We start from the raw sequence: 27948 nt of genomic DNA on the forward strand, positions 1-27948 counted from the left end.
TTTGCTGTGCCAGGGACAGAACCTGGTCCACCCACATGCAAGTCAAACTGTACATTCAGGGATAGCTCCAGAAGCATCAGAAAAAATCACCTGTCTGTGAAAAACTTTTGGGTATGAAAAAATTTCAAACTTCATACCATAGACTGTAAAGCTTGCACTTTATTTCTGTTTAACTCAATTTCTTTGCCTTCCTCTATTCCAGCCTCTAATTTCAGTCATAAAAACTAGCTACCATTTGTATTTGACATAAACTATGTGCTTTATTCTGCTGAATGACTGCATAAGGTAAATATCATTATTATTCCTGCATATTATTGCCAGATGTAGAAAGTGGTATGTAGAGTGGTCAGAGGTTTAGCTGAGTTCTCACAATCAAGCTGCAGTTCAAAGATTATGCTTAAATTGAACCTGCTTTGTGTACCAAACAATGCACACAGCACTCATTTTCTCAATTCTTTTTTCAGAATGTACCATTTGTTTGAAATATGGTTTCCAGCCTTCAAAATTCCTTAAAATTCTTTTCAGTGCAAAGTTTTTCCTTACTCTTCAAGGAGTGAGACACTTTTTCTATGTGCTCCCATCTACAAATGATCTATGATTTCCTCACAGCACTTGGTTTAGTATTAAAATTTTTGCTTTCTCTGATCAAGGATAAATCAAGTGTAAGTATAAATCAACTTAAAACATACACAAAACAACTTAAAATATAAAACAATTTAAATATAAAAGAACTTCAAAAGGGAAAAATAATTTAGCAAGTAAACATATATAATACACACATGCCAATGTTCCCCTTACAAAAAAATCTAAAATTATATTGCACAGTGGGAAAATCAGTTTACTAATGATCAGGTAATCTGATTTCTACATTTAACTTTGAAACTAAAGGATCTATATGAATTTTATGAAATGATCTCTTTTTCTGGGTCTTAGTTTAGTTTATGAAGCATACAATAAAGAAAATCAGGTCAAATGAAGACATAGCAAATTGAATCCAGAGGAAGTAGGAATAGTATAGAGGGCAGGGTACTTGCCTTACTCACAGTTACCTGAATTTGGTCCTCTCTTCCCCCTATGGTCTCCTAAGGCTGTCCAAAAATGATTCCGGAGCTCAGAGCCAGCACTAAGCTTTGGACATCTCCAGGTGTGCCCCTTAAGTAAAACAAAACAAAATTCAAATCTAGCAATCTATGCAGAAAAAAAAATACCCTATGTGCTTTCTCAATTGCATAGAGCATATATTCTTTTTGGTGAACATCATCACCTAAGGTTCTCTGTCCAGAAAGACTTAGACCCTTTCCTAAAGAATTAGCTTTTAAAAAAAAGTGGCGCTTTCCCCATGGACAAAAAGCAGTAGAAGTAGACTGAGCTGCAGGACATTCTGGTAGAGGATGTGATGTTTTGACATTGTATATGTGAAACCCTACCATGAAGAGTGCTATAAATTATGGTGTCTAAGATTTTAAAAAAAATAGAGAAAATCTCTTTGCAAGGATATGCACCAAAGTTTATACATTCAATAAAGCAGAGACAGCAAGAAACTATAAATTCTACTACTATTAAACCCTTCCAGCTAGGGAGATAGTGTAGAAGTTAAGGTATTTGGTTTTCAATTCCTTGTATCAGCTGTGGTTCCCCAAACACAGCCAGGAGTCAACCATCAGCAAAACCAGTCATGGGCCCAAAACATAAAACAAAAGGAAACAATTAAACAATAAATCCGTCTTCAATAACGCACCCACTTCACTTGTTCTTCCCAAGAGTGAGTTGTCTGTCAGAAGTATGCCTTCCCTCCTGAAATGTGTTTATTCTGGCCTCAGTTTAACATTATCGTCACACTTATAAATGACACTTTCCACCTACACTTTGAATCACCATACCTAAATTCATCTATCTTTAGGGATGTCCAAATCCTGAACCACTTTTGAGGATTTTCAAATTAGAATATAGTAAATAAAATATTTTCTAAACTTTTTTGTGTGTAAAAAAAGATGTTTTATTTAGTGATCTAGGTCTGACACCTAGGGATACTTTGCATTCCATTAGCAGATGAGTTCTAAAAGGAATATATTATTGCTTATCACAGATCAAATCTTTGCCTATTGCTTATCATAGATCAAATCTTTGCTTTTAATTTAATAATAATTTTTAAGAGCTTCTAATTATGCTGCTACTCCAAAATAACATTTGGAAATAGAAATTTAAGCAGCTAGCAAAAAAAAAAAAATCCTGTGATTTTGCCTTCAGCTTACTGGTAGCATTAATGTGTTTGTGCTACTAACTGAATTGCTGCTGACATTTAATCAAAGAAAAAAAAGATCAAATACATATAAATTGAACAAAACAAGGGAAATTATCAGACATGCTTAGAAGGCAGCTGGTAGGTGAGAACAGAGAATGCAAGCTGTGAGCAGCCACATCAAAACCATAGAATAGAGAAAGAGAGAAAGGGAAAAAAAATCTCCAACATTTTGGATAATAAAAGACCCAAGTATAACAGCAACTCACCACTGTTTTAGGGATTTCTAGTTGAATTTTCATAGCATATCTGCAGAAAACCTGAAAAAGTAAGATGAAAATAGAAACGCTCATCAGATCATTTTTTGACTTAAAAGACATTAATTTTTGTCCATGCTGGTTTTGATTTTACCATTTTCATTATAAACATGCCTCTGACATTTTTTTTTCTTTTTAGGTCACATCTAGGATGCTCAGGGGTTACTCCTGGCTCTGTACTCAGGAATTACTCCTGGCCATTCTTGGGGACCATATGGGATGCTGGGAATAAAACCCAGGTAGGCCATATGCAAGGCAAACGCACTCCGGCCCTTTTTTGTTTTGAGATGGGGGATGGGGAGGCACACCCATCAGTGTTCAGGGCTACTCCTAGCTCTGTGCTCAAGTATCATTTGTGATGGCCTCCAGGAAAAATACAGGTTTGGGGGATTAAATATGGGTCAGCTGTGTACATTACTTGCTGTACTATCTCTCTGGCCCCTGCTTCTGATCTTTGAAGAAAGGAAGCACGGTAGCACTGTCTGTAGCACTGTCATCCTGTTGTTCATTGATTTGCTCGAGAGGGCACTGGTAACATCTCAATTGCTGAGACTTGTCACTGTTTTTGGCATATCGAATACACCAACAGGTAGCTTGCCAGGCTCTGCCATGCAGGCAGGATACTCTCGAAAGAAAGGAAGATGGAATGAAATTTTAAGCTTCTTTATTGAATTTCAAATGCTCACCTATCCATGATCTCCCACCCATTTATTGATTGTATTTCTGTTCAGATGTGTAAAGGGGAGAGAGTGGTATTCACAGGACCTACAGTGGGACCTGGATACTGAAGTTCTTCAACAAAAATCTGCAGCCCATTGATTCAGGGAAAAACAGAGATTCCACACACAAAAAGAGGGGATTCAGAAAAACAAGGGATCAAACTGAGGTCAATCACATGCAAGGAAAGCACCTTAGCTCCCGTAATATCTCTTTCACCCTGCGCACTAGCACTTTCTACAGAAGTACTTATGTTTGGTTATTTCAAACACCGTAGACTTAGCATGGTCACTGCGTCCCCAGTATCACTACCATCACATAATTTGGGGCAACAGTAATTCATCCCATCTCACCTAAATTCAAAGGGGTGGGAATAAGGGCTTTATCTCTTAATGAGGAACAAAAGCCACACTGCAGAAAAAAAGCAATGAGGTGATACAAGATGTTGCAGTGGTCATCTTTGGAAAACAAAGTTTTCCACAAATACTGACATGCAGCCTTTTAGCTGCTAAACTTTCAGACAGTATTTGCCCAGACTGGCCATATTCTCTGTATAATTATTTTCCCCACTTGCCTTTTGGGACTCTATCTCTATGAAATCTGCTGCTTTGTAAATATTCTGAGCTTTTTATGTTTTTCAGACATCAATTTCTTGTCTTCTTATCCAATTAAAGTTCTTTCATGTTTCGTTGCCTTGATTTTTCCTTTCGTGCTTATAGAAATGAGTAGAACACCTGGGTTTCCTCTTTTATATTGATACTTCCATCTTGGTGGTAAATTTAGGCTCTTGGAAGATTCAATACAACATGACTATTAAGAGATAAACTGAGGCCAGAGAGAGAGTAAGGCATCTGCCATGCATGTGGCTAAACCTGATGCAGTTCTTGAGACTATATATGGTCCCCTGAGCACAGCAAAGAATGATCCTTGAGTACAAAGACAAGAGTAAGTCCTGAGCACTGCCGTCTGTGCCCTCCCATAAAAATAAATAAAAGATACATTGACACATATTGATTTCTTTTAAATTGAGCAAACATCTATTCCAATCAGGTTGTGTTAAACCAAAAAAACAGTTAAAAGGACTCACTAACAGGAACTGCAAGGAGCATTTAAAAAAATCTCACTGGTTATGTAATAATAAATAGGATTTATTAATATCATTCATGTTACAATAAAAAATCAATGATATTTATTAATATTATAGTGCCTTATTAATAAAAGCTCTTTTGATTAAAAATGATTATTTTAAAATTTTGATTTCTTACCTTTGATTCATTTCCTAGAATTGGCTCTGGCTTAGACTTGGTTTGCTATGTGTACGGCAAGAATTTTGAGCCACCTAGGTCTGATGGGCGACTTCTTTAATTTCTTTAATAAAATACACGCTTTTTGTTACTGGTTTAGATTTAGCCTACAGAAATTTATGGAGAGATTGTATATACAGAGTGACAAGCTCAAGAGAATAACCTTCGCTATTCAGCATTAAATTTAATGTAAGAAATTAAATTCTTTCCTTTACCCTGATCAGGGCTCACCACACAAAAATACATAAACTTAATTTCACAGAATCATACACAAAATTAATACAGAAAAATAATTTCAGAGTCAAAGTTCCAATTGCATAGCAAATCTCATTTTCAAAGTGGATGGAGGAGAGGACACATATGTAATGCACACGTGTAACAACCCACACATTTTTATTCAAAGATTCAAAAAATACTGTTGTCAGATCTGCTGCTTATATTTCTTGTCATTCAAAAATAACCCATTGCTGATCATGAAAGCAGCAGATAAGCAATTGTTATATAGAGCCAGATAATGTGTGCAATGATTGACTACTTGACTTGGTGTCAAAGGGATTGAGTTTAAATTTTATATAAAACCTCTTTACAGACTTAGCATTTATCTCTGTGTTTTCGTTTCTTCAGCTGAAATCAGGGTAGTAATAAAACCCATCTCCCAATATACTTTTGATAATTTTACATACCTTCCATATAGTATTTTATGTATTTATTACAATTCTTCATTTGTCACTGGTACCTTTTGAAAATCTTCCATGATGCTAGAATAACAGTGTGATCAATGAGATGAGATGATATGCATCCTTTGTTGTCTTGTCTGGATAATGTGTTATCCTTCCCAGGAAATATATTTCTGTGAAAACCATCATTGTATAAATATTTTCCTGCTGGGCCCATGACTCCCTAAGGAGGGAAGCATATGGTGAAATTTCAGGCACCATAGGAGGTCAATGAGGGGAATATTTCTGTTGAAGGGGGAAACTCTTTTAAAGTTGCTGATTTTATACACCCATTGAGTTAGCAGTCTTCTTAAGTATAAATGTGAAATTACTTGCATAGTTCTTTCCACTTTTAAATTGTAAAATTTTATCCCATGACTTTTAATCTCTAAAAGTGCTACAAGGCCACATTCCCAAATGTAATGAAGTGTTGACTGAAAACATAAAAATTCAAAGTATATGATCCCATAAATAGAGAGAATATGATGGCTTCCAAGACTAGTAGAGTGATGAGAAAAAGATACATTATCCTAAGAAAATTTCTCATTTAAATAAGACTTATATTTAAGGGGAAAGAAGGAGAGAGAAAACACACTTCAATAATACATGACTCAAAAACAAGTAAAACATTATACCAATAACTTAAAACACAATCCCTTAAAACACATTTTAGGATCTACTTTATTTTTCATTAATTATAAGATTTTATTAATTTAATTTTCATAGAAGGAAATAAAATTTCAGAGAAACCAAACAACTTCCTCAAGTTCTGCAGGTGGTGACTTTTATGCCAAAAGTCGAACTTGAGCGTCTGTCTCTGTTCATATTCTGAAACCTAATATTCTGGAAGACAGATCAGCACTTGCAACATAAATTCTAATTTTTCATCTTGACAAGAATGATGATTCACAGTATATCTTAAAATATTTTCTGTCCTCTATTTCATAATCTTCCAAGACCTATTCTGTATTCCCACCAGAACTGTTTTTTCATCGACCTTGAATCTGATTTGTCTTATTCCCAGCATTTTCCCACCCATGGCATTCTTCTCTCCTCCACACTGCAGATATGACATTACTTTTGGTAAAGAAGTAGTGATACTACCTTGAGTCTTCTCAGAATGTTTTCAATAATTACCATGCATTTTCACCTTAGCTTGCACATCAGTTCTGTTACCCCTCCTCTAAATCATAGTGCTGTGGCTCCAAGTCACTTTATCCTACATCATAGACTCCTAATTATGTGCAGGATTGATTTCACCTTTATGAATAGGATGGAGTTTCGGGCCTACCCTTGATTTTTTTTTTCTAACACATGATAAGCCTTCAATATATGCTAGGTAGTGCCAGTATGATCACTGTATCACTGTCATTTCGTTGTTCGTCGATATACTCGAGCTGGCACCAGTAATGTCTCTATTACACTCAGCCCTGAGATTTTAGCAGCCTCTCCTTACTCGTCTTCCCCAACGATTGAAGGCTCTCTCAGGGTCAAGGGAATGAGACCTATTGTTACTGTTTTTGGCATATCGAATACATTACAGGTAGCTTGCCAGCTCTGCCGTGCGGGCGGGATACTCTCAGTAGCTTGCCGGGCTCTCCAAGAGGTATGTACATATATGTTACTGTATTTTGGATATGAATATGCCACGGGAAGCTTGCCAGGCTCTCCCAAGTGGGCAATAGACTCTCGGTAGCTTGTCAGGTTTATAGAGTATCACAGATGTGACCTGTCTATGTTATCCATGCTCTTTAGTGATCTGCTTTGGGACAGGAATGGAATCAAACAAAACTGTACATGGAAGAGGTCAATTGACAGATCTTTGCCTGATGACCTTAAAATTATTACAAATTATTGCAAAAGAATAAAAATCAATTCAAAGGTAAATAATAAACTAAAAACTTGCCCAAGCTAAGGCCCAATAATTTGAAACTTTGTACATGCTTTGGCTACATTTGTAAGAGTCTGATTATATTTTATGCACTGAAACTCAGGCTTGTACTCAATCATATTCTCTACAAAAGTCTTTACTAAGCAATTACAAAAAGTCAGTTTCAGTGATTTTGAGTTATCTGTACTTTCAAACAGCCATTTACCCAAAGGTTTGAAGTAGGGAAACTACAGCTGACAGCTTCACTGTATCACTGTTGTCCAATTGTTCATTGATTTGCTTAAGCTGGCACCAGTAAAGTCTCCATTGTGAGACTTGTTGTTACTGTTTTTGGTATATCTAATATGCCACGGAGAGCTTGCCTGGCTCTGCCATGTGGGCAAGATACTCTTGGTAGCTTGCCGGGCTATCCAAGAGGGGTGGAAGAATCAAACCTGGTTATCTGAGGGTAAGGAAAACACCATACCACTGTGCTATAACTTTATTTTTTTGCTTTTTTTTGGGTCACACCTGTCGATGCACAGGGGTTACTCCTGGCTCTGCACTCAGGAATTACTCCTAGTGGTGCTCAGGAGACCATATGGGATGCTGGGAATCGAACCTGGGTCAGCCTCATGCATGGCAAATGCCCTCCCCCTGTGCTATCTTTCCAGCCCCCTGTGCTATAATTTATATTAATGAAACCTACATTTCCCATCTACCTCCCATTCTCCCCAAACAGAGAAAACTGAAATGTTGGTCTTTGGTTTTTATCTAAAAATATTCTTACTATATTTTGTAGTTTGCACCAACTATCAAATAGCTTTTTAATGTGAGCTTCATGGGTTTTTGTGTGAGACAAAATAGATTTCATTAGTGGCTGGAGAAATAGTTCAGTGGTCAGGGTAATTGCCTTGCACACAGTCAAGACAGGTTTGATCCCCAATACCCATCTCTATTTTTTTTTAATTAAAGTTGTGGTGCTGGGCTGGGTTTGCACTCTTCAGTCACATTGACTGTACGCATCTGACTGTGGTGTGGTAGAAACCACTTGTGCCACTCAGGATCACAGAGCACAGAGCTGCCAGGACGTGCCTGATGCAATTATGTGAAGCTAGGGATTAAATTCACAAGTATTTGATTATAAACTTGGCTTCACGCCTGCAAGCACTTCTCCATGAACCATCCACTGTCCCCTGATAAATGAGTTTTAAGGAAGTAACAAATCTAATCCATAAGAATTTGAAATGCCGAAGCTAGTAGCGAAACCTCAAGTTCTTGTTTTGTTCCTGGATACACATTCACTGGTGGTGTTGCTCCAGTATCTTCTAACCAGAGCCTAACTACCTCCTAAGCCACAGTTCTGCATTCTCTTTGCATTCTCTCTTCTTTCTCTCAACACAATGGGAATGTACTCTGAAGTTTCTCATTTAAATGAGATCTCTTTCATTCCTAAAGTGTTGAGCAGTACACAGTAAAATTGCTATTTAACAATTAATGAAATAAAATTAGCCCTGTAAATATCAAACAGGATAATTTTGGGGTTAATCTACTGAACCTAAGAAGTTTCATGGTATTAAAAAAAAAACTGGTTTTCAGTAATTTAAAGGTAAAATAGTAAAAAAAAAAAAAACAGCCTGTCAACAGCACCATCCTTGCTTTCTAGTGAGCCTATCTTTATCCAAAACTTTATCTTTATCCAAAGATAAAGCTTATCTTTATCTTTATCTTTGGATAAAGATAAATTTCTAGTGATTTATCTTTATCCAAAGCTGAGGCACAGGACATTGGCTGAAGATAGAAAGATAGTAGAAATTCAATGAATGTTAAAATATAAAAAAACAATTAATCTTTGAGATTACATAGGCATGTAGATAGAGGCAAAGTAGTTATGTTTGAAGGGTAAACAAATTACAGCTTGCAAATGCAATTAGAATACAGAGGCATGTGGTCAAGTTCTGAACTTAGTCATCCTGCTAAGGGCTCAACAGTAGCTGGAGAGAAGCGCAAAGACCATTATTAAGTAGTTTCTGGAGGCATATCTGAGTGGAGGTCTGAGTCATGTGTAGACTCTTTTTTTTTTTTTGCTTTTTGGGTCACACCCGGTGATGCACAGGGGTTACTCCTGGCTCTGCACTCAGGAATTACTCCTGGCAGTGCTCGGGTTACCATATGGCATGCTGGGAATCGAACCCGGGTCGGCCGCGTGCAAGGCAAACACCCTACCCGCTATGCTATCACTCCAGCCCCACTTGTGTAGACTCTTGAAACGGTTAGTAACCAACCTGGCAGCCAGAGTGAGAAACTATGAGGGGGACAGGAAACAAGATTTCTGTCAAAGACTACCCACGTGACCTTCACCTCACTTGCCTTCTTTAAAACAGAAGAGAGAATAGAAGAAGAGATGACATGAAAATTAGGTCTCGATGTTATGGCAGAAAACATTCCTAAAGCATTAAAGAAGCCATCTTAGCAGACAATGAGAGATGTGGAACTACGGCTTCCCAGTAAGGCTGCTTTTGATGTATGTTTTCTCTCCTCTGAGAGTCTCTTGCCCGCACGCCTGGCTATCTTCCCCAGGGCCCATTGGAGGGGATGGGCTCCAGCTTCCCTCCCCACCCCAAGCAGAGCTCCCGGCAGCCGAAGACCACCGGAACCTAGCTACAGCCATGCTCGAAGCCCCTCTCCACACGTTTGGACAGGCCTCACGCATGAAGGTACCGGCAGAGGAACCCAGGTGAGTGTAATCCCATCAACGGCCAACATCCAGAGACTTAAAAGCAAGCTCTCAGAAGCGCATGGCCACTTTGCGACCCTGCGATATCTTGTAGCCTACTTCTGTCTCTGGGAGAAATGGCAGGCTTCTGAGAGTTTCCTGCCCACATGGGACAGCCTTGCAAGCTTCTCATGGTGTATTCATGTGCTAAATCCAGAAACAAGCTGGATCCCATTTCCCTGACCCTGAAAGAGCCTCCAGTGCGACATCATTGGGAGGGCCTAGTCAAGAGAGACTTCTAAGATCTCAGGGAAAGGACGAATGGAGAGGTTACTGAGCCCGCTCGAGAAATTGACGATTAACGGGGGTTTCATGATTCGTGCATGATTCTCTCCTCTCTGTGTCCCCACACAGGCCCAGTCCCCGGGATGCTGTAGTCTTAAAACACTTTAGAACACTGTAGTGATCCCCAGGGAGATAGCTAAATTCTAGCACATCTGTGTGTTTTATAGGAACCGAGACATAAGCAAATTATTTTTTTTCTATGTTGTTGTTGTTTGTTTTTAAGGAAGAAAAGGAGAGGTTTTCAATGTTTATACTGTCACAGACACTTAGAGTACAGCTGACTTCTTGTGTCTATGGTTAGTTATATGGGTGGGTCTAAGAATTCCAATACTTCAGAGATAGGCAAAGATATAACTAAGGGAGTAAAAAAAGACCTTGTAACTACTGACAGACTTCAGTGTCAGGAGTATGGGTGAACTTATCTTTCTCTTTCTCTCTTTCTCTCTCTCTCTCTGTCGGTCTCTCTCCTCTTAATAGACATTTTACTTTTGTAGAAATTTTCAAAATTTACAGAGAATTAATTTAGAATTTTATTCCATAGGCCCTTCATTTTTCTCTGCACAGATTTCTTTATTATTCACATACTACACATACTGCATTAGCATGACACATTAGTTTGAACTGATATTAACATACAGTTATAAAATAAAATTTTGTTTAAATTAGAATTTGCTTTTTGTTATAAAGTTCTATGATGATAAAAATTATATGTGATTCACCAGAGAATAGTTTGACTGTCTAAAATTCCCCTGAGAAACACCCATTCATTTTTCAAGCTGCTTAGATTTCTATTATCAAAAAGGAAAATCTGTAGACCCCCAAGGTGAGAAGAAACTTATCGTCAGACACACGGACCCTGAATAGCCGCTTGCTTATAAAATAGGATAGAATGCCACGTTTAGAGCAAAGGGAAGGACAGCTGAGACTATGTTAACAAAACTGCCTGAATGCAAGGCAGTCACCACCAAAAGGTAAGACTACATAAAGCTGTTAGTAGTCACAGTTTGGCTGGAGGCTCTGAAAAAACACAGTTTTGGTGTTTACTTCTAGAATTCTCAGAATCCAAGAGCAAAAGAAAAAGCAGGGATGCAAGTTCCAATGGCAGATATTTTGCTCAAGAACAAAGTATTCTTTTCATGTCTGCCAAAATACATCACTGAGTCATTGTTAAAAACATGATATCTGTAATCAGACAGACATGAGTTCAGATCACATTTCCCGGATCTTGTGACTACTCCACTTATTTTCTCCACTAGACTTGTAAAGAATGGCACCTAAATTTTATTTTATTATTTTTGGAGTTGGGGATCCTGAGAGGTGCTCGAAATTTTCAGTGGGTCTTCTGGGTGACTTTCAGCTAGCTGGGTTTGTGGTTACTGCAAGAACCTGATGAGGCAGTGCTGTGTGGGCACTGTAGCCTTGGGATTAACTCGACCTCCCTCAGCGTTCAGTGGCACCTGAGGCTGTGCCAGGCGATGCTCTGGGGCCACTTGATTAGACGGGGTAGGCCACATGCAAAACACGTGCCTTAATGTATTTCTGTAGTTTTTATTTTGACCACTCATGATGAATTTGAGAAGCACTCATATTTGTCAAGATTCTCATTCATCCACTCACTGGTATGATATTGCACTGTAGCACTGTCCTCCCATTACTCATCGATTTGCTCGAGTGGGCACCAGTAAAGTCTCCAATATGAGACTACTTGTTACTGTTTTTGGCATATTGAATACACCATGGGTAGCTTACCAGGCTCTGCCATGCGAGCAGGATATTCTCGATAGCTTGCTGGGCTCTCCGAGAAGGATGGAGGAATCTAATGGAAATAAAATAATTAAAAAAACCCTTTTTACACACACAAAACCTTTGCCCACAGTACACACATACACACACATGCACACACACATGTATGTGCATGCATCTGTAGACACATACATTCTTTACCCACAGTATGATATAATTTCTAAATAATTATATGTAACGAGGTTTCATTATAAGGAGTGACTTAAAGGGATGTACAGCAAACCAGAGGTCTATCTATTAGGGATTAAAATTTTTTTTAAAAAGGAAATTACTGGTGATAAAGACAAGGGGTATAAATGTCTTGATGTATGCATATGTCTGTTCATACACATATGTTTGTAGGTAAATAGTATTGGAGCATTTGCATATGGACTAGAGAGCCCTGTGGCCTATCATGTCCACCTATTCAATAATTTAATTAAATAATTTGTAGGATAACATTGGTTTGTCTTTTCTGCCTTGCCACAGGGAGCTTAGGTTTACTGGGTTACTCTGATCACAGTGCTCCCATTCCTCTGTGTTTATTTGTAACCTCTTTCTTTGTGCTCTTCCCCAACTGGTCAGTTACTTCTATCTCCTAATCAAACACTGTTATCTTGTAAGTATTGCTTTTCTCTTCTTCTTACATCCTTTGCATAGTTAATTCAGAATAAAGTCCTTTTTGTATAGACACAGCAAGACAGTTAGTGCTATGCTTTTTTAATTTGAGAGTTAATTGACTCTGAATGATATTTATTGCTGGACATCTGTTTTCTCAAGTTAAGCCTCAATCACCTTTAACTACTAGCACCCCAAAAGTAGGGTCACTCTTAACAGTTCTTAAAGGATCATTTGCATGAAGTAATGGGGTCTAGTCAGAGTTGACTACATGTAAGGCAAGCACCTAAACACCATGTTTTCTCTGCAGTCTCCTTAAACTTCTTAAAAAAGGATAGTTCCATTTTAAATTCTAAAACTCTACTGTTTTACCTACTTAATGTTTTTTGAATTACTGTCTAATCAGTGTTCAATATCAGGAAATACTGGTTTTTGCTTCTATTCTTGCTATCTGATAAAAGTATCACTTTATCACTGTTATCCTGTTGCTCATTGGTTTGCTTGAGCAGGCACCAGTAATGTCTCCATTGTGAGATTTGTTGTAACTGTTTTTGGCATATCAAATACACCACAGGTAGCTTGCCAGGCTCTGCCGTACGGATGAGATACTCTTGGTAGCTTGCCGGGCTCTCTAAGAGGTGCGGAGGAATTGAACCCAGGTCAGACACGTGCAAGGCAAGTGCCCTACCTGCTGTGCTATTGCTCCAGCCCGATAAAATTAAAGCATAACAAATACCCAACTCCAATACCAACGAGATTGATGTTCTCAACAGAGAAACCACATTAATATGGTCCTGCACTCTCACCTCGCCCACTTTCTCATTGGAGTACCTGAGTTGATGAACTACACCAAACCTAAGGCCTTGCATTCTTAGTGTGGATCTCTAAGCAAACATTGTTCAAACACAAAAATGTTTAGCAGGAAGTTTAATTGTATTAGAGCACTTGAAGATTGTCTTTTTATACAGCTATGCTAAATCCAACCTTTTGGTAGAGTTGTGAACTTGATGAGAATAGAACCCAAGAGCCCGCAAAACTTTCCTTTGTGGAAAAAAATAATGAGCAAGCATGTTAGATTATACTGGATCTCAGGAATAATCACTATGCTTTACAACAGAACATTTACTATGTGCAATAGGGAAATCCACTTTATTCCTTTTTGTACCAAGAAAAGAATACTATCTATCTACCACTGGACATAAACAGCTGATAATATCTTATAGTTTGTTCAATTTCCATTATTAATTGAGGCATTAAAGTCTTACCTTAAAGGATGATGACTAGAGAGAAAGATTGGCATTATAATTATAGACATTACTTGATGGAGTGTAGAAGGGAGGGGAAGAGATATGGAATAAGAGATAAGAAGTGTCTTGAAGCTAGCCTCACTGCAAACATGAACCATAGCCCAGAGAAGTAAATCTGACTTCGTATTTTGCCTCTCTACTTAAAAGTCTGCTCTCCTTCAAACTGTGGTTAACAGTCACGGAATCCAAACATCTCAGAAGTGGAGTTGAAGTTATCTGAGTTTGAAACTGATAAAAGAATGTTGTGGGGGTTGGAGCGATAGCACAGTGGATAGGGTGTTTGCCTTGCATGCAGCCAGCCCGGGTTCGATCCCCAGTATCCCATATGGTCCCCCAAGCACTGCCAGGAATAATTCCTGAGTGCAGAGCCAGAAGTAACCCTGTGCATCACCGGGTGTGATCCCAAACAAGAAAAAAAACAAAAACAAAAACAAAAAACAAAAGCAAAAAACAGGGCTGGAGTGATAGCACAGTGGGTAGGGTGTTTGCCTTGCACACGGCCAACTCGGGTTGGATTCCCAGGATCCCATATGGTCCCCTGAGCATTGCCAGGAGTAATTCCTGAGTGCACAGCCAGGAGTAACCCTGAACATCACCGGTGTGACCCAAAAAGCAAAACAACAACAACAACAACAACAAAATGTTGTGAAGGGGCCATAACGAGTACACAGTGTGTCAGGGTGAGTGTCTTGCACACACTCACCTGGGTTCAATCCCCAGCACTGCATGTGCACCAGCCCCCTGCCCCCTTCCTCCACACATTGCCACAAGAGACCCCTCAGCATAAAGCCAGGTAAGCCGTGGGCACTGCTGGATGTAACCAAAGCAAGCAATCAAAAGAGTGTTCTAGAAAGACTTGTCTTTTCAACAAATAAATATCAGGATGCCCTAGGACAGAGGAATTGGAAAGGAAAACATGAGAAGCAATTTTTCTCATTGGGCTTATATATTGCTGCAGTTCTATTGTTTCAAACATTCCTCAGGGGCCCAAGGCTCTGCCTCCACCCCAGGTCTGTTTCTGCTGGTGTCTCACAGAGCAGCCCTTCTGGAAGAGAAAGTCCTGTAGTATCAGTATGGACATACACACTGGCCACCCCACCAGTCACTCAGCGTATATACACATCATGATTTTCTCATTTTTTTTTTCCATTTCAAATCCAGAACTGTGTTGTTATTATTGATGTATTTTGATTTTATATGAGGTCGGCAGGGTCAGGGAAGCTGGGAAGCTACACCATGGGCTTCAAGCATATGCCTGAATCTGTTTACCAGAAACAAAATCTTCTCAGCTGCTTACTGCTACCATCACCATAACAACAAGATTGAGGTTATTTCTATCAGCAAATCCCCACACAAGGCATAGGCGGGTAGTTAATAAAGAGCAATGATAATTATATAGAAGCCAGTTGCCAGCTCAAACACACAGTTCTTTTTCCAAATTGTAGTTTCATTTTATATATAGAAATGGAAATTATAATTTAATGGGCATTAGAAGTCCATTCCTTTATTTGTCTGGAAGATGAAAGAATAATCATCTGGAAATTCTCCATCTATCTAACTTGGTACCATTACATACACCTATTAGTAGTTTTATTTGCTTCCATAGCATAAAACTGCCTCATTAATAAGGAAGAGTGTAAAAGCAGTAATGGCTATGTAAAAAGTGGTTTCTGGCTTAAGATGTAAAATATTATGGAAAAGACCCATGGAACAGAATGAATTTATGGAGGAAAGATTCACTAGTCATAGTTCCTTGTCATTTTCATTGAGACAGGTGAGTTCAGGTGAACTAAATTTATCAATAAGTTTGTCTAGTATTCATCAACTATTTTATAACCTATCCATTTCATACTTTAATTGCAGTTGAGTTGAACCATTTTAGAGAGATCCAATAAAGTATATCCAGATGTAGAACACCGATTCACTCATTAAACTTTAATTGTCTACTGACAATGTCTACAATGAGTCGGGCATTGTACTAATCCCAGAAGATATTAAAATGAATAAAACACTTTCAATTCTCAGGACCTTGATAATTTTCACTGTAGAGGCAAATACAAATAATTCAGGCAGATAAGATATGTGAAGCACAGTTTTGGAAATAAAAATTGAGGAACACAGAAAAGCTAAATTTATACTAGATTTTGACATAATTGATGTTAGTTATCATCAAAATTGCATTTGAAATATCAGAGTATCTACAAATGAAAAATGTAATCTCAAAGGTAAAGTGGAAAAACTATGCTCATAAATCTCAGAAAAATTGCATCTTCATTTTTCCCTTTCTATAAATATCATCACTAACAACATGACCTTTGACTTGCACGGAGGCATTTATCCAGAAATGGAAATATGTATTAGTAAGTGCCCAGATTTAGTCCATGAATTAGTTCCCTCAGACTGCTGAAAATACAGTCTGGGTGTATGCATCCAGATCCAGATCCAAATCACAAACCGAATTGTTTAAAAATCAGAAATCAATTCTCCCATAGTTCTGGGAACTAGAAGTTTAAATTCCAAGTGGTCACTTGACTATGATCCCTTTGAATGCCCTAAGAAAAAATACCCTTTCTTGCCTCTTCTCAGGATTGTTGATAACCTTGGTGATTCTCTGGTTTTGAAATTCACATCAATCTCCACCTCTGCCATCTCTTATTCTTCTTCACTGTGTCACTTTATGAGATTCTGCATCTCTTTTATTTTTAGGAAAATACCAGTCAGAGGGTTTAGGATAATTAGTATCCAGTATCACTTCATTTTAACTTTATTACATCTGTAAAGGTCCCATTTCTGAATAATGTTACACTCAGTTAATCAGTTGGAACTTCAATATATCTTTTGAGATGACACAGTCCAACACAGAGAAGTTTATGAGGAAATGCAGGGAAGTTATATCTATAATATCACTGGACAATGAATTGAGGCTGAACTGAACAGCTTTTGAGGACAACATGGAGTTTATGTAAACACTTGCATTTCTCTTAGAACTGCTCTTCAAGTTTAAGTCACAATTTTGGAAAATAGGAGAATTTATTGTTGTTTGTTTGGGGATCATACCAGGCTGTGCTCAGGGTTTACTCCTGGTTCTGTGCTCAGGAACCACTCCTAGATGTGCTTGGGGGAATCTTATGTGGTGTTTGAGATTAAACCTGGGTCTGCCTTGAGCAAGACAAATGGTGTACCCCCTACATATCTTTCTGTCCCAGAAGGGAGAAATTGAATGTCTTTTACTCCATACATAAAGTGCAATTTCAAGAGCACACATAGTGCCTTTAAGGGGAAAATATTCAAGACAATTGTTAAAGACCCTGAATGCAATTTGTATTTATTGGGAGGCAGGATGGACAGATTCACTATGTCTCTCAGCACTACTGAACACACTGAGATAGTCAATCAAGGGCTTAGGAAGATTACACTAGAACCACTCTCTATTGTAAGTGAAGCTCCAGGGGTGACATTAAAAAGCATGAGGCTGTTAATGGCCCTCTTAATTCTACTCTTTTCTTCCAAAGATCAAAAATAGTCCCTTTTTAGTTGTGTGTGCATATGTGTGTGTATGTTATTGGTTTATGACACAGTTTATCACTGAATGACACACATGCGCACTTATATATTTGATTATTTTTATCCAGTAATCTGCCAATGGGCATTTAGGTTGGTTCTGTATTGTCATTATAGATAAACATTCTATCATTTATTTACACATATATATTTATTTAGTTTTGCTTCTGAGCCTCACTGGCCTGTGCTCATGAATGATTCCAGGCTTTGCATGCAGAGATCACTCCTGAGGGGATGCAGGGATTCATATGGAGTGCAGGGGATTAAATCCATGTTGGCTACACCTTACCTGCCGTCCCATCTCTCCAGGCTACATATATAGTACAATAATATTCTACCATTAAAAAAATAACAATAAGGGACCCTCTGCGCCTAAAGACTTTGATTCCAGAGACCTAACACATTTGGGCATCCAGCACAGCTTCTCACAGCAATGCACTGGGACTGTGAGATGGGCTATGCAATTTCTGGCAGGACTTTCCCTGGACTTTATACAGAAATCCAAAACTGCGCGGACGAGGCAGTGTCTGAGCGACTTAACATCTCTTAATTGTCAGCAATGTGAAATGGTTCCTTTTTAGCAGGCTTGACTGGGGGTGGGGGACTCAAAATAATAACAGTGAGTTTTTTGTTGAAATATTGAAGGTAATCAAAGTAGCACCCATTTCTCTGGACTGTGAACTAAGCAACAGCCCCACGCCAGCCGAGAAGAAGAAATATCCCTCTTTCCCAGTTGTTTCCCATTTTTGGGGAGAAACTCGGCGTGGCATCCACCATACTATGAGGCACGGGATGGGGGATGAGGGGGGGAAAAAAAGGAAAAGGAAAAAGGGAAAAAAGAAGTTATGTACTTGGAGCAGTGGGACTACATATCTCTTCATTCTCAGCAATGGAAAACTAATTATCAAATGCTTCCATGGTAGTAGGGCTGTCTTTCTGGGGGGGAAACTCCAACAACAATAGTGAGTTTTGTGTTGAAATATGGAATGTAATCAAGGTAAAGAGAAAATGAACTGAAATTCATCAGTTATGCAGTTGGGGATGGGGGGGTGGGGGCGGGAGGTATACTGGGTTTTTGGTGGTGGAATATGGGCACTGGTGAAGGGATGGGTGTTTGAATATTGTATAACTGAGACATAAGCCTGAGTACTTTGTAACTTTCCACATGGTGATTCAATAAAAAAATAAAAAAATAAAATAAAAAAATAACAATAAGATGCATCCCATTTGGAATGAAATAAATGACACTTGAAAAATGTGTACAAAATTGAAGACGGTGAAAAACAATTGTTGGATATTTCCAGTTATTCATGAATGATAAGTAACTAAGTCCTGCTAATAGGCAAAAATCAACAAAACTGACTCCTAGACAAAATGAAAACTATGGTGGTGATCAGAAAGAAAGGGAACAGGTGTTCATGGAATAGGAAGAAGGATCTTTTCTGATGGTGGAATGGTGTAGGTCTTTGGCAGTAGGTGCAATGAAGCTCATACACATCACTTGTATCACTTGTCATCCTATGGTTCATCAATTTGCTTGAGTGGGTGCCAATAATGTCTCCATTCATCCCTGACACATGCTAGTGTAGCCCAATGGCATCTGCTCGCTCCAGGAACATGAAGAGTCTCAAACCATTCATTCACGGTCTTGACAAAGAAGTCTGACCATCTCATAGGTGGGCAGCCATGCGTTCTTTTGACATCCCGTGGAACCCAGTCAGTAATAGCTTCTAGTCCAGCAGTTGTCTAAGTTGCATTACTTGTCTGGCCATCTTATTTTCCACACCTTGGCAAATGAGACAGAGCCCCTATTCTTGATTGTAGACAGAGGTCAGAACTCTGGATTCCTTCTCTCGCTTGAGTGAAATGTGATACTCTAAGCACAGCACCTGGTCCAGACAAGGTCAGACCCGAACACCTGAAGAATCTGCCGCCAGTATCATCAATACACTGGCCCAACTCTTCACACACTACCTGTCTGAATGCAAGGTTCAGTCCCAGTGGAAAACCAGTAGGACTGTTCTATTGTATAAGAAGGGAGACATCCACGACATTGGCAACTATTGCCCAATCTGCGTGTTGTCTGTCATCTACAAGTTGTTCACTCGTGTCATCCTGAATAGAATAGGCAGAACACTAGACAAAGGACAACCATGAGAGCAAGCCGGGTTCCGAAGAGGATTCAGAACTATCGACCATATCCACACAGTGACCAAACTCATTGAAGTTTCGCGAGAGTACAAGATGCTGCTCTGTCCAACGTTCATTGACTTAAAGAAGGCCTTCGATTCTGTTGAGACTGAGGCAGTCATCAAAGCCCTGGCCAAACAGGGCGTTCAAACTCAGTATATCAAAATCCTCCGTGAGCTGTATTGTGGATTCACCACCAGGATCTCACCGTTCTACAAGGAAATGATCATTGATGTAAAGAGAGGGGTGCGGCAAGGTGATACCATTTCACCAAAACTCTTCAGGGCCGCCCTTGAGAACATCATGCGACAACCTGAATGGGAAGGAATGGGAGTGAAGATAGACGGTCGGCAACTATACCACCTCTGCTTCGCTGATGACATCATTCTCATAACGCCAAACATTAGCCAAGCAGCACAAATGCTGGCCGACTTTGACCTGCGAGTGTGGAAAGGTTGGATTGCAGCTGAACCTCAACAAGACGATGTTCATGAAAAACTAACTGGTCTCTGAAGCTCCATTTGCTCTCAATGGAACAAACATCTCCAAATGCAGCAGCTATATGTATCTGGGTCAAGAAATCAACATGAGGAATGACTTGGTGCCAGAACTGCGCAGGAGGAAGAGAGCAGCGTGAAATGCATTCAAGAGCTTAGAAGAGGTGGTTAAGAGAATGAAGAACCTCCGACTCCAGGCACATCTTTTCGATTCCACTGTTCTTCCTGCACTAACATATGCCTCAGAGACCTGGGCCCTACGCAAGCAGGATGAGAATGCTATTAGGATCCCAAAGAGGAATCAAAAGAGCTATGCTGGGAATATCATGTCTCAGTCAAGTGAAAGAAGGAATCCGGAGTTCTGACCTCTGTCGACAGTCAAAAATCAGGGATGCTGTCTCATTTGCCAAGTCATCAATAATCAGATGGGTCGGTCATGTAATGTGATTCAGAGATGACCGCTGGACTAGAGCTGTTACAGGCTGGCTTCCACGGGATGTCAGAAGACCTCTTGGCCGCCCTCCAACTAGTTGGTCAGGTTTCTTCGTCAAATCTCCGAATGAATGATTTGAGGCTCTTTCTGTTCCTGGAGCGAGCAGGTATCATTGGGCTACACTAGCTCGAGACAGGGACAATTGGAGATGTTACTGGCACCCACTCGAGCAAATCGAAGATCAACGGGACTACAAGTGATACAAGTGATTGAGTATGCCATGGGTAGCATGCCAAGCTCTGCCATGTGGGCTGGTTACTCTCAGTAGCTTGCCAGTCTCTCTGAGAGGGATGGAGGCTTTTAGGGCGGCCTTTAATCGCCATTACAGTTGTTCCTATGGTTCACACCATATTTGAACCCCATCACATATGGTGCAGTAATTATGGAAAATGTGTAGGTAGTGTTTATGATATTAACACTGTATTCCTGGAACTACAATATTTTTAAGCAATAGAAATATACAGTTGAAAAAATGTAGGACAGTTTTCACTCTGGTGATATCTACAGGTCAGGGTTAGGAATTCATCAATTTCTGACTAACGGCTAATTCTGCAAAGTAAGCTAGAAATCTCAGCAGCAGTGAAGGAGAGTCCCTTTTCCCCCATATCCACACCAACACCAGTTTCTCTTGTAGTTTTGGATGTGTACCAGTCTCTGTGATATGAGATGATATCTCATTGTTGTTTTGATCAGCATCTCCCTGAAGATTAGTGATGAAGAGCATTTTTTCATGTGCCTTTTGGCCATTTGGATATCCTCTTTGAGAAATTTTCTGTTTATTTTATAGCCTTTTTTTCTGAATGGGTTGGATGTTTTCTTCTTGAATAATTCAACCAGTGTCTTGTATATCCTTAATATCAACCCCTTATCAGATGGGTAGCAGGGCTGGAGCGATAGCACAGTGGATAGGGCATTTGCCATGCATACGGCTGACCCGGGTTCAATTCTTCTGCCCCTCTTGGAGAGCCCAGCAAGCTGCCGAGAGTATCTCACCCACATGGCAAAGTCTGGCAAGCTACGTGTGGCATATTTGATATGCCAATAACAGTAACAAGTCTCACAATGGAGACGTTACTGGTGCCCACTCAAGCAAATCAGTGAGCAACAGGATTACAGTGATACAGTGAAGCTAGAAATCATTGTTGTTCAGATTGGTACACTAGCATACAGGTCAGATATAAAGTCTATAGCTAAATACCTGGCTTTATTTCAATCCATGCAGCGTAAACCCAGCAAGCAGCTTTATTTCAATGTCTTCTGCACCATAGATATTTCTGGATACCTCCTTATGTCTAGTATATGCCTCTTGACTCTTTCAGTCACCCAACTCAAATGACTTCCAAATGTTTCGTATTTCTTGTTAAAATGACGTCCAGATTCCATCTCCAGAAAAAACAAGAAACAACAAAAAAATCATGGTGATATTTTTTATACTAACCTCAATACTGTAGCTGATTGTTCAATCTAAGGGAGAGAGGGATGTTCTCCAAGGGTGGCAGAAGTGTAGGATGTGATTAGAAAATAGTGTTTCTTTTTCCAAGTGTGCAGCTTCTTCCCCAGCATGAAAGAATTTCACCAACAAATTCTCAAGTCTCCAAGGACACAGAAACACGAGATGCAGTCAAAGCAAATGGTTTCTTTCTATTGACTGTCAGTTATGTGGTATCAGGGATGAGAAAACAAACCTAGTCTAGTATTCATCAGGTAATTTTCCACAACTAAAATTGAAGAAATTAAGGGTTGGGAATGTGTTTTGCCAAATTAAGTGCTGTGTTCATTTTGGTTTTATTTTGTTTATTTATTTTTTTGCTTCAGCATTTCAAGTGGAATTTAAATCTTTGGGGATTGGCGTTCATTTACTTTTTGGCAGAACAGCACTTCCTGTTTCTAAGAAAAAGGCCCCAGAATGCTGCTTTCACGTCAAAGGCTGTTACAAAACAGCACTTGATGAATTGAACACAAGCGAATGAGAAACATATGGATTAACTTTCCATTAGCAACCACATGGATTTAATAATTAAGGGAAAATGCTTTCGAAAATAATGTTTTGAGTTTTGATGAATTAAATTTTTGTTAAAAAATAAAATAAAATAAATATGTGTCAAGCCACTCATTCTGAATGCAATAAATGCCTGAGATCACCTATCTCATACAAAAACCACACACATAAGGCTAATATTTTGAGATCCAAACTAGAAATTCTATCCTGCCAAAATTCACCCATTGCTAATAGGTTTTGGGAATTTTAAACCTGAACCATTCTTTCATCATTTATGAGCATCAATGGTGCATCTTCGAATCATTGAGCTGCCTAAAATTGCTCTATTTGTTATTGTGTTTTTATAAAGTAATTTATAGATTCTGACTACTATTTGGCTCCTTTTCCTCATTCAGCATATTTTAATGTTACAGTCACCTTAATCAACATTGAAATTGCCTCACTTGTAGGTGATTAGAATCAGTATTCACTCAGAAGTCCACATATCCTTGTCCAGATGTTCATTAGGCATCCTTGATAAAGGAGTAAAATGCAAGTTATTTTACATCCTTTTCTATTTTCTTAATAAATTTTAAAAAGTTGATAAGACTAGTGTTTCCCAAATCTAAAATACATTGGACTATTCCGCAAGTTAAATAACTCTATGTTGTGTACCATTAAGAAAAGAAACACAAAGGAAAGTGACAGGGAGTACAATGAATTCACATGTATCGTTATTAATAAAATAACTGGGCATGTAACTAAGACAGAGTACTTATTTTTTTAACTCAAGTACACATAACTATGTCTGAAAAAAGAAAACATGAGTCTAAGGAGAAGTAGTTTTCCTTCAATTTTTCTTTCGGTCTCTTACCCATATTGAGTCCCACCTCTGCTCATAAACATCTCAAACTGACAACATCCTGTACTTTTCAGTATCTACTTATCAAGCATCTTATACCTTAAGAAAATCTGTAAATAGTTGTCCTTATACCTTAAAAAATCGGTAAATGGGTCAGTTCACCAATTGCCCAACTCAAAGTTGATTTTATCCTTGAGCCCCCCCTAATATTTTTTACTACCACAGCGGGTAGGGCATTTGCCTTGCATGAGACCCACCCGAGTTCGATTCCTCTGACCCTCTCAGAGAGCCCGGCAAGCTACCGAGAGTATCTCGCCTACACGGCAGAGTCTGGCAAGCTACCTGTGGCATATTCAATATGCCAAAAACAGTAACAACAAGTCTCAAAATGGAGATGTTACTGGTGCCCGCTCGAGCAAATCGATGAGCAACGGGATGACAATGACAGTGACAGTAACAGTGACCAATATACTATTTCTTATTGGACATATAGCTCTTTGGGAGCTACGCTTGGCAGTAACTGGGGACACTTCCTGGCTCTGTGCTGTGAAGATCAAGTAGAACTAAGGATTAAACTTAATTTCTAAAAGCATATGTTCAGTTGATAGAGCCCTCTCATCCAAATATTGCTATTCTTTTTAATTCATGTTACAGTTCTATTAATCAAGTCTTATAAGTCAGCTATTTTTAATTTTATTTGTACAAATATTTCAAATGTCCCATGCTATAAATTTCAAATTACACAATTTAAAAATTTTTATTTAAAGAGGGTGTTATAAATATTTATGGAATGGACATTTTCATGGTTGATGTTTTTCTTGTTAATACCTATTCATAATTTCACCTACTCCAGATAGAATCCCAATGACCAAGAGCTTCCACAAGCAAGGTCCAGGTAGGTGGGTTCCAGGACTGAATCTCCAGGCCACATGATTGAAGAGGACCTAGCTGTCCCTTCCTGGATCCACACCCACCCAGCAAACTGACTGTAATACCCACAATTTGCCCTGGGCTCCATATTAGAGCACCAAGAGCCCTGGTCTAGAGACTCTCAGTTGAATCCCAAAATGGATTAGTGCCATGCAGAAATGTCTCTGGAACCCAATTATTTACAATCTAGAAATTTACATTTACAATCATGGCCACACAAGCGGTCATGATCCTCAAAATGAGCAATAGAAAATAAGTTATCTAGCATCCGACTCTGGCAGGTAGGCTTCCATAGTGGAGGGAAATTTCGAGTAAAACATAATGCCCCAAATTAGAGAAAGAATATTGGGGAAGTTGTCTGCCATAGAGGCAGGGTGAGGACTGGGATGTGGGTGGTGGAAAATGTGCATGGTGGAGGGATGAGTGTTGCATCATTGTATGGCTGAATCTCAAACATGAAAGCTTTGTAACTCTAAAGTAGTGATACAATTTTTAAAAAAAAAGCAATGTGGAGTTCATGCCCAATTCCATCAGCTTGATCAATGGCAGAACAAATAGCAGTATTCCTACATTATTAAAAAAAATCTGTTTATAACTTGTTTATCTTAGTTTTATTTTATGGGTTCAGTGGTTATTTTAGTTGTATATTAGAAAAATTTTAACACAATTATTTTATATATTTCAAACTTTGCAATATATACTTAAATCTATTTTAAAAGTTTACTAGCATTACAGAAGACTTAAAAATATTCTATATTCTTTTCCTTGATTTATCAACTATTTAATTGTCCTGTGGGCTGGAGAAATAGCACAGTGGGTAGGGCATTTGCCTTGCACGCAGTGGACCCAGGTTCAATTCTTCCATCCCTCCTGGAGAGCCTGGCAAGCTACCTAGAGTATCCCAGCTGCACAGCAGAGCCTGGCAAGCTATCCATGGCGTATTCGTTATGCCAAAAACAGTAACAACAAGTCTCACAATGGAGACGTTACTCGTGCCTGCTTGAGCAAATTGATGAACAATGGGACGACAGTGTTACAGTGCTAAATTGTCCAGTACTTCGTAGGAACAGTCCCTACTATCAGAGTTCTAGGGAGCTGTGGACTCAGGCTGGAGGGAGGAATTGCTCTTTGCAGAAAAGAAAAGTCAGTCATCATCTAAGCAAGCGTGTTCCAATTCTGTCGCTGTCCCTTTCAGAAAAGAATTTCAGAAGGAGGGAAGATAGTTTTGTGAAAGAAATTTAGAGAAATGTGAGGGGAGAGAAATGCATATTCAAGGTAAATGGTGGGGGGCGTGGGGGGAAAGCCTCAAATCACTTTTGGACTTTTGGGAAGAGGTTATATACAATTCCTGCAAATTGTCCAAGAGGTCTGGAGTTTTCTGCCTATGTGAAAATTAATCTGGTGTTGTCACAGAAAAGCCTCATACTGTTGATGTCCTTTCATAATCTTCTTTTGTTTTAATTGAATCTCTGTGAGATACAGAGTTTGTTCATGGTCTCAAGGTGGGGTTTCAAGTCATACAGTTTTCCAACACTCAACTTTCCACCAATGCACATTTCCCACCATCAGTGTCCTCAGTTTTCCTCCTTCCACCTTCCCCACAGCTTAACTTTAAGGCGGGCACTAAGGCAGGCACTTTCCTTCTCTTTCTCTCTCTCTCTGTCTCTCTCTCTTTGTCTCTCTCTTTGTCTCTCTCTGTCTCTCTCTGTCTCTGTCTCTCTGTCTCTCTCTCACATACACTCTTATTTTTGGCATTATGGTTTGCAATACACTGAGAGGTTATACTGTCATATTCTTAGCAAGACCATTTTACTCTTTTTCAGGTTCTTTTTCCTAGGCGTCCACCCTCTTCTTGGTGGATCTTCAGTCTCTGCATCTGGGTGGTCCCTGATATTCTCCATCTCCAAAGAGCTCAGGACTTGCATTTCAAGGGGGTGCAAATCTTAATGTCTTTGAGTGATTTAAATTCTGCATTAAAAAAAATTATTTACCAAGCGTTCATTACCAGGGTCTCTACCTATCTAACTGCAGTATTTAGGGAATAATATTTCGGAAATAATATTTTCATTTAATAGTGCAGATTGCTAAACAAAAGGAACGGAAAAAGATAAATGGTGTAACCAATTTCCTAGTGTAACCCAACTATAATTCATTGAATGGTAGCAACTTTGAAGGTATAACTATTCCCCTGAACTATTAAAAGTGACCTTATTTAAAAAAATTGGACTTCTGTAGATATAATTGTGTTGAAGAGCTTGAGATAAGGAGATAATTCTGAGTTTTCCATGTGGACCCTAAATCTAATAACTAGTATTCCCATGAAATGAAGGTATTGAAAAATTTAGCAGAGAGAGCAGAAGAGAAGAAAGAGTAGATAAAAGTTCAGATTATAGTTTGGACTCAACTACAGCCTTAGAAAAGCCATTTGTTGAACTCTCTACCCCCGAGCATTTTATAAAATAACTATTCAGTCCTAAAGAGTTTAGGTCTTTAAAAGGATAATTTGTCTTAAATGAGGCTCTAAACTAATATAATTATATCTTAAAAAATATTAGGCCACAGAGGAAAGAGAATGTAAAGAGAGAGGAGGAAGATGACAATCTAAAATACAAGGAGAGTGACCTTCAAATAAAATCAATTCTGTGGTCCCTTTGATCCTCAGATTTCTCCTCTGCAGAACTGAGAAAAAGCAAACTACTACTCAATATATGGTAATTTGTTATGACAATTTCAGCAACTTGTAGCTATTCATCAATGTAGTAACAAGGCCAAGAAACACCCCAGTCACCAATTTCAGGAAGGAGCAAAAAAAGCCTTTTCTGCTAGAACCTTAGGCGTAGTCTTTCACTTAGATCCTATTCTGTTATGCCAAATTGTGAGACAATATTTTTGTTGTTTAACCCACCAAGTTTGTTCTACTGCTGCTCTCCTCACATTAAGGACTTTCAAGTTGTGTTAAACTTTTTGAGCTACATTCCAGGGGAAATATTGAGGAAAAGTCTCAGGAGTCAAAATTGACAAGAAATACCCAAAATCTTGCTCATTCCTGTTCTAATTCTGTGATGAGTTGTCTATGGGTATCAAAAAATAAGATGAATCACACTGTATGAAAATAATGGCTCTTGGGTCTGAACTAAAGTCTGCAGGTAGGCCACTTGCCTTGCACACAGCAGTCCTGGGTTTGATTCCCAACATCCCACAAGGTCCCTTGAATCCTGATTGGAGTGATCCTAAGCTATACAAAGCCAGGAGTAAGCCCTAAGTACTAGCGAGTGTGACCCACACCTAACCAACCAAACAAAATAACACAAAAGTAATGGCTCTATAAGTACTAAAGCTTTGGCATAATGTTTTCATGGTACTCTTTGCTTCCTGGCAGCAGGGACCTTTACAAACCATACTTAAGGGAAAAGGAAAATCATAAACAGATTTAACAGATGACAAAATAAACAAAGACAGCACTATGAGAGATGAAAGAAGGGCTATTTCTGGGAGATAATAAACTG

The sequence above is a fragment of the Sorex araneus genome, chromosome 2, assembly GCF_027595985.1.
Source record: "Sorex araneus isolate mSorAra2 chromosome 2, mSorAra2.pri, whole genome shotgun sequence".
NCBI classification, from domain to species: domain Eukaryota; kingdom Metazoa; phylum Chordata; class Mammalia; order Eulipotyphla; family Soricidae; genus Sorex; species Sorex araneus.